Raw genomic sequence first — 15,813 nt, forward strand, 5'->3', positions numbered from 1 at the left:
ATTCTATTTGTTCTGACAATTTTGACACCTGTCTACATGTTTTGTTTTGTTGTCTGTCTCCCCCTTCTAGACTGTGACCCCGATGTTGGGTAGGGACCGTCTCTATATGTTCCCGACTTGTGCTTCCCAAGTGCTTAGTACAGTGCTCTGCACACAGTAAGTGCTCACTAAATACGATTGAATGAATGAATGAATATAGAACATTGTTCTAGATCCTGGTGAAGACATAGCAAAAATTGCATGACTATCATCAATATGGCTGTAGAAAGAGTAGAGGGGTGAGAGTCAGAGGACCTGCTGTGGATTTTGGGCAAGTCACTTAACTTCTCTGTGTCTGTTACCTCAGCTGTACAATGGAGATTTTTACCTGTTCTTTCTCCCCATTAGACTATGGGCCCCATGTGGGACTGGGACTGATTTTTTTGGGTCTATCCTAGCTCTTACTGTAGTGGTTTGGCACAAAGTAAGCTCTTCTACAGATGCCACAATTATTATTTACTGAGCACCTACTGTATGCAAAGCCCTCTCTTCAGTGCTTGGAAACATACAATAGTAGTTAAAATCAATCATTCAATTCATCATTAGTATTTATTTTTTATGGTAATTGTTAAGCACATATTATGTGCCAGGCACTGCATAAACTCTAAGGTAGAGTTACTGAGGTTGGAAACAGCCTGTGTCCCAAATGGGGCACACAATCTTAATCCCCATTTTACAGATGAGGTAACTGAGGCTTTTTTGAATGCTTACTCAGTGTAAAGCACTATACCTAGCACTTGGAGAGAAAAATAGAGTTAGTGGACATGATCTCAGCCCTCAAAAAAGTTGCAACCTTTGCTTTTGGAGAGCTTTCAATCTAATGAGGAATAACAGACTATATTCATGCATAGAAATGAGCAAGAAAACTAATAGAAGTAATAAATTCTGGTGAATGACTAAATTTATAATGAATAAATAACAAATAAATTAGCAGGTAATTGGCTGAGCTTCCCATTCCAAGCAATTCTTGGGGTAGTGGAAAGAGACAGGTCCTCAGAGACCAGGGCTTGAGCAGACCTAAAAAATTTGGATGGAGATCAAAACTCAATTGGACAAGGCTGTGTCCCTTGGCACTATCTCAGGAATGCAAAAATCCACTGAGGTGGTTTTATAGAAATAATCCTAATGGACAACCTGGAAAGACTCCAGAGGGAAGAAGTACTTGACAAAGCTTCCAGATTAAATGGCTTGAGGTACGGAGAGATGACGCCTCGCTATATTGTAAACTCATTAAGGGCAGGGAACATTTCTTCTAGTTCTGCAGCATGGCCTAGTGGATAGCGCATGGACCTGGGAGTCAGAAGGACCTGGGTTCTAATCCCCATCACTTATCTGTTGTGTGGCCTTGGGCAAGTGACCACTTATCTGTGCCTCAGTTTCCTCATCTGTAAAATGGGGATTAAGGTTATAAGCCCCATGAGGGACATGGACTGTGTCCAACCTGATTAGTTTGTATCTACCCCAGGGTTTAGTACAGTGCCTGGTGCATAGTAAATGTTGAACAAATACCAAAAAAAATAAAAATGCACTCTCCCAAGCACTTAGTTCAGTGCTCTTGCACATAGTGAGTGTTCAAAAAATTACATTGAGTGATTGATGAAGTAAAATTTTCTCCAATTTGACTCTGCCAGTGGCTGGATAAGTTGGATCCCTCAGGCAAAGGATTCTTTCTCCTCCCCTTTCTACCCCTTCTTCCTCCTTCTGCTCTCATCCCTCTTCTCTGCTGTTTCCTTCTCTCCTTCTCTCCTGCTCTTCTTCCCTCTTCTCTTCCTCCTCATCTTCATTCTCCTCCTCTTCCTCTTTTCTTTCTCTCTGCCTATTTCTTTCTCCTCCTCCTCTTTCCTCTCTTTCCACATCTGTATCTGAGGAGGTTCAGCACCCCCAGGCCTTCCACATTCCCGTTGCCTCCAACTATTCCCTATAGACTATAAGCTCCTCTCAATAGACCATAAACTCTTTGTGGGAAGGGATTTTTTCTACCAACATTATTGTATTGTACTTTCCCAAGCCCTGTGCAGAGTACTGGACTAAACGTTTGGGAGAGTACAATACAACTGACTTGGCAGACAAATTCCTTGCCCAAAGTGAGCTTACAGTCTAGAGGGGGCAGTAGGAGAGGTAAGAAAAGCAAAGATATACTATGTAATATGTACTTGTCAGAATCAATCAATCAATCCAATGGTATTCATTCATACATGTACATTCTCAGATGTACATATTCAAATATATGGATGTATATATATGGAGAAGCAGTGTGGCTCAGTGGAAAGAGCCTGGGCTTGGGAGTCAGAGGTCATGGGTTCTAATCCTGGCTCTGCCACTTGTCAGCTGTGTGACTTTGGGCAAGTCACTTAACTTCTCTGGGTCTCAGTTACCTCATCTGGAAAATGGGGATGAAAAATGTGAGCCCCCCGTGGGACAACCTGATCAACTTGTATCTCCCTCAGTGCTTAGAACAGTGCTTGGCAGATAGTAAGCGCTTAACAAATACCAAAATTATTATTATTGTTTTCCTCTACATGTAATTTATTTTAATGTCAGTCTCCCCCTCTAGACTATATGCAGAGTTCGTGTCTACCATCTCTACTGTACTGTACTCTCCTAAACACTAAGTACAATACTGTACATTCAGTAAGCGCTCAATAAATACCACCAATTGATTGACTGACTGAGCTGAGGAAAGGCCTGGCCAATATTGGCAAACCTGTGGGAGCCTCTGAAAAATGAATGAGAGAGCATTGATTGAAAATTATGTGTAGTAAGTAGAATTTTTAACATGCTGTGAATGTAACACTCCAAAATGCAGAAAGAATCCTGGAAGCCAGAGCTGAAAATGATGTAGAGGTCTTTTCTTCCATTTAATACAGTGCTGGGCACTCAGTTAAGTGCTCAATAAATATCATTGATTGATTGTTTGATTGATAGAAATCTGAGAAGAACTCCTCTCTCATTCTGTCTTTGTATGCATAAAACACCCAGCCTAATGGATGCCGGCTTCCTGTTTCAAATTTGCTTTTTTTCCCTCTCCCTCTCTCCCCTTTGGAATGCAATTTGGTTCTAGCAGTTGTCAGATTTGACCCTCATCACACAGTTTAAGCATAATGATTTCCAGTGTCGAATGAATCATTACTTGAGTTTGGAGAACTGCATTATGTGGCTTGTAAAAGGATTCCTCATATCTTCCCATTATCCTTTCCCCTCCCCTCCCCCAGCTCCCTGCTCCTGTTGGAGTGTATTGATTCTTTTTTTCCTTTTTATTTCTTCTGTGTGTGCCTTGCTCTTTGTCCTTATTTTTCAAACTGCAGCTGGAGCTCAGCTCATTCCACTGTCTAGGACTGAGACCTTAATGAAGCAATTGGTGCTAAAGACTGGGCTCTTGGCTTATTGTCAGTCTCCACCTTTGAAGTTTAAATGGTAGCCTAGTGGAAAGAGTATGGGATTGAGAATCAGAAGACTCAAATTCTCATCCTAGGTCTGCATCCAACTTGCTGTGTGACCTTGGACAAGTCACTTAACCTCTCTGGGTCCTAGTTTCTTCTTCTGTGTAACAGGGGAACGTTGCTTGCACTCCCCACTTCTTATAATCCAAACCCTGGATTGGATTTTCTTGTCTCTACCCCAGTGCATAGCACGATATTTTGGCACCTACTAAGTGTGCAATAAAACCGATAATTATGAACCTCATAAATCCAGGTGAACTAGTCAAGTTTGATTCAGAATTTCCATAGTTCCTGCAGTGAAGTAGAAGTAGTATTATAAGAAGAAGACTGAAAAAGTAGTAATGATATATATGAGCACCTGATTGTTGCCTAACACTGTACCAAAGATTAGGGAGAATACAAAATTACTGAATTCAGACATGGTTCCTGTCCCACAAGGTTCTTACAATCTCGATGACAAAGGACAGACACTTAGAAAAGGCAAATACTTAGAAAACATTATGTGCATATGTATAAATTTATGTAAGTACATAAAATTGTATATTACAAATTGTGTTTATACACATATATATAAAATTTGTAATGGATAGATAGATGATAGATAGATAGATAGACGAATGTCTGGCTGCCTAGATTGTAAGCTCGTTGTGGGCAGGGACTGTATCTACCAACTCTGCTATATTGTACTCTCCCAAGAGCTTAGTACAGTGCTTTGCACATAGAAAAGTGCAAGTAGCATTGATTGATTGAAAACAGAAAGAAATTATAGGCAGAGCCCAGGTGATAAAAACCCTTAGACAAGAACAATCAATAGCAAGAGAAAGAGAAAGGTTTATGAACAAACAAGCAGTTCTTGAAGGGGGCCGTCAAGATGGTCTTCCCTGCTCCAGACTCAGTCCTAGGTTTGGAATTCTCTCTCCTTTCAGACAAGTAAGAAGTAGTTTGGCCTGGTGCATGGAGCACGGCCTGGGAGTCAGAAAGAGATGGATCTAATCCTGCTGTGTGACCTTGGACAAGTCACTTCACTTCTCTGTGCCTCAGTGACCTCATATGTAAAATGGGTATTAAGATTGTGAGCCCAATGTGGGACAGGGACTGTGTCCAACCTGATTGATTTGTATCTACTTCAGCGCTTAGTACAGTGCCTGGTACATAGTAAGTGCTTAGCAAATACCATAAAAAGTCCCATGACCACCACTAAGTTGTCTGTATTGCATTATTCTCCTTACATAACACGTGTCTCTAGCATGCAGTCTTCAGGGGTAGGGAAGGATAGGGATCAGAATATCTGCCTCTTAATCTGTTGGAGTCCAGGTGGGACAGGGACTGGGCTTGATATGATTATCTCATCTATGATTGCTGAGCCTAGTAGGGCTTGACAAACAGTAAGTGCTTTAAAAACACCATCATTGTTTATCATTCTGAGATAGAGAAGAAAAAGATTGTAAAATAGATTACAAAACCTTTGAAGACAGGGATCATGTCTGCGAATTGTACTGTACTCTCCTAAGTGCTTACTACAGAGCTGTGTACGCTGTAAACACTCAAATTCTATTGACTGATGTATGATCACAATGCATCTCTAGCTTTCCGCCTGCTGCCTTTATGGCCCTATCATTAGGCAATTACCCAGCACGGTAAACAGACAAGCAATAACTTCTGTTCCTCTGAATGGCACCAAATCTTCCCAGATGAGGCACGATATGCACCCTCCAAACAATCAATCAATCAATCATATTTATTTTGTATTTACTACTTGCAGAGCACTGTACTAAGGGCTTGGGAGAGCAAATACTACAGAATTAGCAGACATATTCCTTCCTGTTTTCTGCTGTAGCTGGGTCCCCGCTATCAAGATTCAACAGGAGAAATTCCATCCTTGTCCAGTCTTGGAAATGGCCACTTTACTGCAGCATTGCAATGAACTAGATGTCTCCCATTGTGGACGATTCTCCGGGGGCATCCACAATGCTGACAGAAGAACTTTGGGGAGGAATGTAGCATATTCAGAATCTGCCTTTTCCTCCCATCCAACTGGTCACAATTCTTCTCTGCTTCAGGAAGAAATACCTGGCCAATCGTTTTAAGAAACGCAATCCTCATTCTTTCTCCTACTTTTCCAAGCTTCTCCTACTGCACTGCAGGTTGCTCTCTCTATTCCTCTCAAGCTAACCTATTTCCTCACTGTGGCTCATTCTCATCTCTCAGGCTAAGGACTTCTCCTTCACTCCCTCCCCACTACATGTATCTCTCTCTTTTTATGGTATTTGGTAAGGGATTACTATGTTCTAGGTGCCGAACTAAAGTCTGCAGTAGATACCAGATAATTGGGTTGGACACAGTCCCTGTCCCACATAGGGCTCACGGTACTAATCCCCATTTTGCAAATGAGGTAGGTGAGATTAATGATTTGCCCAAGGTCATACAGCAGGTAAGTGGAAGAGCCAGGATTAGAACCCAGGTCCTCTGACTCCCAGGCTTGTGCACATTCCACTCTGCCATTCTGCTTCCCTTACTATCCTAGATCCTGACTTTCCTCACTTTCAAAGTCTTCCCGAAATCCTATCTCCTTTAGGGGCCTTCAGTTAATTTCAAATCTTTCTTCCTTTTATCTCCCAACTCCTACATTAGCTTCTGTACTATCTAAACACTTAAGCACTTTGTCGCAGCAATTATGTACGCATTTTATATTCTCCATTACTTCCTCCCTTTCTTTTCTCCATCTACATCCACTCCCTTGGAGAGCTCATTCACTCCCATGGCTTCAACTACCATCTCTATGCAGATGATTCCCAAATCTACATCTCTAGCCCTGATCACTCTGCTTCTCTGCAATTTCACATTTCCTCCTGCTTTCAGGATATCTCTACTTAGATATCCCCCTGACACCCCAAAGCTAACATGCCCGAAAGAGAACTCCTCATCTCCCCACGCAAATCCTGTCCTCCTTCTGACTTTCCCATTTACTGTAGACAGCACACTATCTTCCCTATCTCACAAGCCTCTAACCTTGGCGTTATCCTTGACTCCTCTCACTCCTTCAACCCACATATACAATCTATAGCAAAATCTTGTGGGCTCAACCTTCACAATATCGCTACCATCCATCCCATCCTCTCCACCCAAACTGCTACCTTGTTAATCCAAACACTTACCCAATCCCACCTTGATTACTAATTCATTACATATCAGCCTCCTGTCTCTCCCGACTCTGGTCCATACTTCACTCTGCTGTCTGGATGATTTTTCTGCCGAAATTTTCAGACCATGTTTCTTCACTCCTCAAGAACCTCCAGTAGCTGCCCATCCACCTGCACATTAAACAGAAACTCCTTATGATTGGCTTTGAATCACACAATCGCCTTGTCCCCTCCTACTTCAGTAGGAGTTACTCTCCTACTAAAACCCAGCCCTCCTCCAATGTCAACCTACTCATGGTACTTCAGTCTCATCTATCTCACCGCTGACCTCTTGCCCACAATCTGTCTTACTGAATGCACATCTCCTTCAAGAAGCCTTCCCCAATTAAGCCCTCAGGTCCTTTTCTCCCTCTCCTGTCCACGTCACCCTTGCACTTGGTTTTGCAACTTTTATTCACTCCTCCCTTAGCCCTACAATACTTATGTACATATCCATAATTTGTTCATATTTATGTCTGTATCCCCCTCTACACTGTAAGCTCGTTGTAGGTTTCCCATGTTCACATGGGAACATGTCTTTCAACTCTGTTATATTGTTCTTTCCCAAGAACTTAGCATAGTGCTCTGTACAAGTAAGCACTAGTGCTCAGTACATACGATTGACTGTTCGATAGATTGATCCTAACTCTAATATGCGTTAGTGTCTCTCCTGCAAGATTGTTAACTCTTTGAGGGCAGGAATTGAGTCTGCTAATTCTATCATACTCTCCCAAATGCCTGGAATAGATCTAGCACACCTTTGGCATTCAGTAAATACTACTGACTGATCGACTGCATTGGATGTTGGGACTTCCATTCTTTGTATGGATATACCCTCTTCATTTCCTAACACTTTTACAGAAAAATTTACTTTTTGAAAAATATTTTTTAATCACAATGACAAATGATATGGCATGTTTGCCTGTATTTTTCTCAGTTGTTTTAAGAAAATGATCTCTTCCCCTTTTCACTTCCTGTCATTCCCAACAAGTTGCTCTTGAGAAAGAATCTTGTCTACTTACTGTTTCATTGTACTCACCCAAGCACTTAGTACAGTGTTCTGCACACAATGAGTGCTTACTAAATACCATCGATCCATCCAAATCCTTCATGGAGACATGAGACTGGGAGTCGAAGCCTTGTACCAACAGCCTAAGCAGATTGGCTTTCCCCAACTCCTTCAGTTCCCATAGTTTCCAAGTATTTTTTTTCACACCTACACTATGTGGTGATATAAAATGACTCAGTCTTCAATGACACATTTAGATCTGAGATATGTTATACTTGCCAATATGTTCAGAGTTAAACTATCTTCTAAAATGGACTTCTTTATTTCTGGTTAAAGATGTTTCAGTCATATGATGAGAAGTCAAGGTGAACACTAATTAGATTTATCAGAGGCATCTCTTCTGCAGACAACGAAAGAGGCATGATATCCCAAAACTTTCTATTCTGTTTCTGAAGAGATTCATTCATTCATTCATTCATTCAATCATATTTATTGAGAGCTTACTGTGTGCAGAGCACTGTACTAAGAGCTTGGGAAGCACAAGTTGGCAACATATAGACATGGTCCCTACCCAACAGCGGGTTTACAGCCTGTAGGAAAGACAACTCATATCTGAGGAATTCATTTCATTCATGGCAACTGAGGATGCTGTCAGAGTGGGTAAAGGACTAGTTTTTTGTTTGGCTGATTTTTCAAATGCCTTGCAGTAAAGCAGAGGGAAAAGAGGCTAAGAGTTCACTCTGGTGCTGGACTGAGATAGATACGTTGCCACACATAGAACTGGAGATCAAAGGAACTTGGTTCTAATTCTGGCTCTGCAAATCAGTCAGTCAGCCAGGCAACCATATTTTTTGTGTACCTACTGTGTGCAGAGAGCTATACTAAGTGGACAAGCAGTGTTGCTCAGTGGAAAGAGCACAGGCTTTGGAGTCAGAACTCATGGGTTCAAATCTAGCTCTGTCACTTGTCAGCTGTGTGACTTTGGGCAAATCACTTAACTTCTCTGTGCCTCAGTTGCCTCATCTGTAAAATGGGGATTAAGACTGTGAGGCCCCCGTGGGACAACCTGATCACCTTGTAACCTCCCCAGCACTTAGAACGGTGCTTTGCACATAGTAAGCGCTTAATAAATGCCATCATTATTTATTATTATTATTAATTCCTTACTTAAGTCACTTTATTTCCCTGGGCTTCCATTTCCTCATCTGTAAAATGAGGTTAAAATATACATTCTCCCTCCCTCTGAGACTGTGAGCCCCAAGTGGGACAGGGATTATGTCCAATCTGATTTTATTGTATCTACTCAGTGCTTAGCATGGTGCTTGGCACAGAATAAGCACTTTACAATTTTTATTATTATTGTTATTACTATTATTGCCACACAAGCTTCAAGCTAAATTAACCTCCCTGTGCCTCCCTGTGCCTCACTTAACTTATCTGTGCCTCAGTTTCCTCACCTGTAAAATGAGGATTAAGACTGTGAGCCTTATGTGGGACAGGGACTGGGTCTAACCTGATTAGCTTGTATCTACTCCAGCGCTTAGTACAGTGCCTTGCACACAGTAAGCACTTAACAAATACCATAAAAAAAGTAATGTAGTTCCAGGTAATGGAAAAGCAAACCTGTAAATCAAAAATACATCTGGTTGAGAGGGAATGTAGAAAGAGCTGAATATACCAGGAAATCTGTTAGAAGCCCACCATATGCAATCACTCCCCAATTCTGGAGACGTTTTGGGGGACACATGGAAAGAACACAGCCTTGGGAATCGGGTAACCTGGGTTTTAACCCCAATTCTGCCATCTGCCTGCTGTGTGTGACAACTGGGTTGCAGCTTCCTCACCTGTAAAATGAGTATTTAAATGCCTGTCTCTTTTTACCCTTTAAATTATGTCCCCCCATAAGGGGCATAAATGCTGGGACTATGTCCCACATTTGACACAGCAGTTGGCACGTAGTAAGCGCTTAACAAGTATCTCAATTACTAATTCTAAGGGCAGGTGGAAGGTAGAAGGAAGAGCTCTCTCTGTGAAGGGTGTGCCCAAGGAAAACAGGGAAAAAGCTTCTCAGAAAATTGTGCTTCACCTGGATAATAATAATAATGATGGCACTTGTTAAGTGATTACTTTGTGCAAAGCACTGTTCTAAGCGCTGGGGAGGACACAAGGTGAAGAGGTTGTCCACAGCCTTAATCCCCATTTTACAGATGAGGTAACTGAGACACAAAGAAGTTAAGTGCTTTGCCCAAAGTCACACAGCTGATGAGTGGCGGAGCCAGGATTAGAACCTGTGACCTCTGACTCCCAAGCCCAGGCTCTTTCCACTGAGCCACGCTCTCCCCCATTGTGTGTGGTCAAGAACTGAAAACACTGTGTTGACCAACAATGTGAAACACTGAAAGGGGAGATGGGAATGCCTTCTTTTTTAGTTTTTTTGGGGGTATTTAAGTGCTTACTTTGTGCCAGACACAGTACTAAGCTCTGGGTTGATGCAAACTATTGTGGGTGCACACAGTCCTTGTCCCACATGGGGCTCACAGTCTTAATCCCCATTTTCCAGATGAGGTAACTGAGGCACAGAGAAGTGAAGTGACTTGCCCAAGGTCACACAGCCGCTGAGTGGCAGAGGAGGGATTAGAGCCCTGGTCCTTCTGACTCCCATCTATCCCATCCATCTATCTAGCAAGAATCTTGATGGGCACCCAGAGCAACCGGGCCTGGTGTGGTTATGCTCTGTCTGCAGGAGTATGGCTAGGCAAATGCCCATCTTCATCTTCATTATTATTATTATTATCTTCGAGTGCCAACCCCTCTGGTCTCCCAGCACGTGGCCTCTTGGACTCTTGGAAATCCACCCCGTTTGCCTGTTGTTGATTGAATTCGGCATCCCCAAAACGCATCCCTTTGAAGAACCACCAGAAGTGGGTCCACTGGCTCAGAGCAATACTCCCCCTAAACTGACTGTGTCTTTAGTCTTCGGCAGGCCTCGATATTCCCTCTAAGGCCTAGTCTCGGCAATGTGCTCTCTCCTGCCACTGTGCCTCAGCTGCCGGCCGGTCGCCATGGAGACAGGACTCCTGAGAGGAAGCTGCTCTTGAGTCCTCCCTTCTAGCAAAGGGGAGGATTTACTGGTGGGAATTGGGCATTGTTGGGGACAAAGCTGACCATCTTAAAGGCCAAGGAGGGATTGGCCTCTAGCAAAAGGGGGTGGGAGAGACAGGAGGTTTATCTTTCTTTCCTCTCCCCAATTCCCAGGGAGAGGAAAGGCAGGGCAACAGAGCTAAGAACCAGAAAAAAAGCCCTTTTGATATACACCCAGTTTTCTTTAAGCATAATATGGGGCTGCATTCTTGCAGAACTCTGTGTTAAAGGAAACTTGCATGGTAGTACTGATTCTCTGGGTGCGCGAGCACACACACGCACACATACACACGCGCACACACACACAAACACAAGATCTTTTTGTGACACCACATGGTGCTGTATCCAGACAGACATGTGTTGTCAAAAGAACATTCCCTAATTCTACCAAGGTGTCCTAAACATATAGTGAAAGCATGTAAGATGGCAGAACCAAGTATATTTGAAATTTAAATTGGAAACATAAAAGTGGCTCCCATTTCTTCATTTCGGTTTGGCTGGAGGATGGGAGTAGTAGATGATGGTGGAAAACCTGATTAAGACTCAAAGAAACAAATGAGGTACTGTCTTCTACCCTACCAGCTCCTATTTTACCCTTTAGGGTAGGTATCTGGGGCTCTTGGGAATTAAATTCTCTCTGTGTAAACCTCATGGAACAATTTGGTGGACTCGTTGCTGTGGCAGTGAATATGTTGAAGTATTTTAAAGCTGTAATAATCTGAAGAAAAATTTCACAGACTCATTGGAAAATGGGGGGAAGGCATAGTGGGGTCTGATGTTGTTGAGGTCTCAGAGGTGCTCTGTTCTAAGATCATCTTGTGTCTCCCACAGGGCCGAGAACAGTGCTTGGCATATTGTAAGTGCTCAATCAATACTGCAATCATAATTATCACCAGCTTTTTCACAACATGTGTTGCCGGACACAGGGGGAATGGGTGAGAGAGTGTGGATGGCTCAGTGCAAGCCATCACCAGTACTTCCAAAACAACTTCATGAATACAATCTGGCTGTTAGCAGCATCGTTTTTGAACCAAATAACTACTCTACCAGCCCTCAAACTCATTCTTTTCTGTAGACTAAAAAACCAGAATAATCAGGAAGCTCACATTTTACTCTGCAGATCTGGACTTCCTGTTCAGTTTTTGACTATCCCGATATGGATTGTCCACTTCAGGGATTTCTTCTCACGGGTTTTTAAATTCTCACCAACCTTCCTTCCAAGCTTTTCCCAATATGTGATATTTTTAGAACTTCATTTAACATTATCCACTGTTTTATACTCTCTGTGCCCAGATTCTCACCTTTAGGATGAATCACTGAGAGAGATAATTCCCCAACAGAAACGTGACTTTGGAAGCTGAGAGTTTCCCAAACTTCCTTGATTTGCCAAAGTAACTCTTTTCCTTCTTTAGGGCAATCCAGAGAAGCTGGACCCTAGGAGATTTGTTCAATAGCAGTCGTAGAAACATTAAAAAGACAGCTTCAGATTTCAACTTTAAAGTAAGCCAGTGACTGTATTAATTCAATTGCCACATAGTTAATTGAGATAGCACAGTTCCTGGTGCACAGTAAGCGCTTAACAAATACCATTAAATTAAAAAAAAAGATGGGACTGGGTTTTCTAAGTTGGTGTAAGAATGAGTAGAGTTTCATCATGTGTTTCTTTGTCATTTAGGCATTGTAAGCATGAATAATTCTTTCGAGCACTACCGATAAATGATTTGGCTGCTATTTCTCTTCCCAGCCCTTTAAATAATTTTTATTTCCTGCGATTTCAATTGTTTCTGCATCTTTCCTTGTAAATAGTTGAAGCGTAAGCACATTTTCGAGAGCTGTAGGGAGACCAAGATGCCAGTTGCATTTTAACGATATGGGGCATTATCATTCTTACTGTAGCTAATTCTCTTTTAAATCATTGCAGTTTCTGCTTTAGCCTCCAGCTATAGAATTCTTTTCAAGCTGGCAGTCAACTTGGCAAGCAGCCAGAAGAAAAATAAAGGTGTTTTGGTCTACCAAAGTATTTTGAGTGGTTCTTAGTGATACAGTTTTCTTCACTGCATCTGCAAAACATTTTTCTGAAGTGAATTTTCATGCGATAAAGCCTCCTTAATCATCACCAGCATTGTTGGTCTCAATGCAGTTATTTAACTGGCCCCCTGGGTGCCCAGAAAATAAACAAGGGAATCTTCTAAAGAGTTTTAAAAGTGGCAGGTGCTTAGTCTATGCCCTATTCACTTGGTTTGCAATGACATTTTTGTGCTAATCTATAGACAAACAAGAGACAGGTGACACACTACATCAAGTACAGTGTGCTAGAGAGCTGATTCAAGCCAGAGGATTTAGTCTAGATAAGATGTTTTTGTGCTCTGTGCATGGAGCAGAATTATATTTTTAAGCGTGTTTACAGTCTGGCTTCACAAACCTGACATTTAAGTTAGAAACGGTACCCAAATTCACATGCTAATGCCAAGATTGAAGGCAAAGGACATTTTTCGATGCAGAATTTTCAAAATATAGATATCATTTTGCCCTAAACAATTTCAACGGATTCTCAAGGTGTGTGTATTTTTGATGTTGTGGATCTTTTTATTTTGTCCAACGATGACAAACTCAGCACAAATATAGGTACAGTGTTTACTCACTAAAGAGGAAATGGAAATAGACACAGCTATCAGCATACACCCCACTGAACTATAAGGAAACCAACTACAAGCAGCATGGACTAATGGGAATTTTTGTTCCTGCATGTGAAATTTGTGAGTCCCTTTCTTTAGGGCAAATTTTGCTGTCTCAAGAAGGGTGCTGTCATGATAGTCAATTCTTCAGCTCCACAAGAACTCCATTGAGTTAGGAATAAACAGACATCAAATTTCGTGGTTCATCTGATTTTTCTGACTGGAGTGTCAGTGTCCGAGCATGATGTCAGCTGAGCCGGCCTGCAAAATTTGGAAGAGGAGAAGAAGGAGGGAATGGTGGGGCCCTCTTGAGAGGCTAACTAATCTTCATTCAATTGTTCATTCAGTTGCATTGATTGAGTACTTACTGTGTGCAGACCATTGTACTAAGCGCTTGGGAGTGTACAATATACCAATAAATTGGCACATTCCCTGCCCACAATGAGCTTACTGTTCCCCAGGACTGGATGGAAAAGAGGAGAGAGGGGATACCCTGAGGGAATGGAGAGTTTTACTCCAGACAATCTGATTTTTCAGCTGGTCTGTCTGCTAGGGGTACGGCACTGATCCACTTTTTGTCTGTAAATTTTATTTTTAACCCCCCAGCCTCCCCTTGCTTCTGCTCCTGTCACTAAGGCTGGAGGCACTGAAGTGGTGCCCAAGCTCAAATGGCCAGGGAGGGAAACACTAGAGCTCTGGAAAATGTTTTGGAGGTAAGGGAAGGTCTTCAAGAGAAACTTTCAGGTTCAAATAGACTTCCACAAAAAATTCTGAGGATGATGTCGTTAAGTTATGCTGCAGGTCATGTACAACGGACACAGACAACATTACAATGCATCTGGGTGTCTGGAACCTTCAAGTGATGACAACTGAGGCTCCTATATCCACATATCATTGTCTCAGGAAGCACTGGAGCCCAAGCAGAATCATTTTCCCCGGTTCCTGGGAGGCAAGGCAACTCACTCGCAGTTTTGTTTTACCTGGGGCAGAGTTGGCCCGCATTCTTAATTTGGAGTGGATGATGGGGGAAAGAGGTTTTATTTTACCAAATGTAAACACCTTTGCAATGAGAATAAGGAACTGAGAGGAGATAATAATGATAATAATAACTGTAGTGTGTGTTAAGTGCTTACTTTGTGTCAAGCACTGTTCTAAGTGCTGGGGTAGATATAAGGTGATCATGTTGGCCCTACTTGGAACTCACAATCTAAGAAGCAGCCTTAGTGGCAAGAGCATTGGCTTGGGAGTTGGAGGATGTGGGTTCTTATCCCACCTCTGCCATTTGTCTGCTGTGTGACCTTGGGCAAGTCATTTAACTTCTCTGTGCCTCTGTTACCCCATCTGTAAAATGGGGATTAAAAGTGTGAGCCCCATGTGGGACAACCTGATTACCTTGTATCTACCCCAGTGCTTAGAACAGTGCTTGGCACATAGTAAGCACTTAACGAATACTATTATCATCATTATCATTAAGTAGGAGGGAGAACAGAGAGCGAATCCCCATTTTACAGATGAGGAAACTGAGGCACAGAGAAGTGAAGTGACTTGCCCAGGTCACACAGCAGACAAGTGGCAGAGCTCAGATTAGAGCCCTGGTCATCTCACTCCCAACCCCATGCTCTTTAACCTCACAAAGAAAACTGCTGAAGCTCCCAGAGTGCTCAGCGATGGGAATAAATGCCCCAGAAGCCAACAGTGTTCTTGAGGAATAAGAGCTCTCATATATTTGTGTATATTTAATTATTTATTTATATCCTTATCTGTTTGTTCAGATATTTATTCAGCTGTTCGACTGCTTCCTGCTTTATACTTGGTTTTCTTCTTGCTTTCACTATCTGAAAATATTTTTTGTCTGTTTCCCCCCCAATTCGATCGTAAGCTACTTGTGGGCAAGGAAAGAGTATCTGGCGATTGGTGTACTCTCCTGAGTGTTTAAGTAGAATGTTGAGCAGGGGCCCCTGATTGACTTACCACAAGTATTGGAGTGGTTCTGAGGAGAGAAAAAAATGGAGAAAATTCAGGTCCCAAGAGAAATCCTCCCAAGAAAATCATTTCCACAACTCCTCTTGCCCTGTGCAGACTGGCCAAAAAATCAGTGGTTGAGTTGACATGGACATATCAGCCCTGCAGTTGTCGGCTTTTTCATTCGTTCAGTCATATTTATTGGACACTTACTGTGTGCAGAGCACTGTACTAAGTGCTTGGGAAAGTACAAAGCAGGAATAGAGACAATCCTTGCCCACGAGCTCCTCTGCCCATTCAATTAACACTGAAATCAATCAATATGTTGAATGCATTAGTATTGTGAAAGTATAGTATGGAATGAGATA

The sequence above is a fragment of the Tachyglossus aculeatus genome, chromosome 11, assembly GCF_015852505.1.
Source record: "Tachyglossus aculeatus isolate mTacAcu1 chromosome 11, mTacAcu1.pri, whole genome shotgun sequence".
Classification (NCBI taxonomy): Eukaryota; Metazoa; Chordata; class Mammalia; order Monotremata; family Tachyglossidae; genus Tachyglossus; species Tachyglossus aculeatus.